Source organism: Charadrius vociferus, unplaced genomic scaffold (assembly GCF_000708025.1).
Source record: "Charadrius vociferus isolate BGI_N301 unplaced genomic scaffold, ASM70802v2 scaffold666, whole genome shotgun sequence".
Classification (NCBI taxonomy): domain Eukaryota; kingdom Metazoa; phylum Chordata; class Aves; order Charadriiformes; family Charadriidae; genus Charadrius; species Charadrius vociferus.
The window spans coordinates 1-527 of NW_009648784.1; positions in this window are offsets into that span (position 1 = coordinate 1).

The following is a 527-nucleotide window of genomic DNA, read 5'->3' on the forward strand; positions in this document are numbered from 1 at the left end:
AGGTTAGCTTTCAGCTGGGGTTAACTCCTGGCTTGGCCATGCTAGTCAGGGATGTGTGTCAGACCTAATTTGAGTGCGTTTACCATAAGAGCTGCTGCCCTGAGGCTGTTGCAAAGTGGAGAGGGATGAAGGTGCTAGTATACATGCTTATTTGTAGGTACAGCATGACATGACTTTCTCTGGGTAGTCTGTGGGTGAATGAATGCTGAGGGTGAGCCAACTTTTATGAAGCAGTAGCTTGTTTGTAATGCTAAACTCTTCATCTAAGCAGGAGATGAAGTGAATACGCAAATAACCATCAAGCTGCAAGGGAGGCTTGCAACTGCATTGATGATCTATTGAGTATCTGTTTGCAAACTGGTTAACTGCAGATAAGCTCAGATTTTTAAATGGGTGGCGTGTAAGGGGTCTCTCGAGTGCTGCTGTTCAGAGATTTGTGATTGATTGTGTCCTGTCCACTTTCTGTTGCTTTCTGTTAGTGTCGGAAAGCTGCCTGGCTTTGCGTTCTGTTTGTGGCAGTAAGTCTG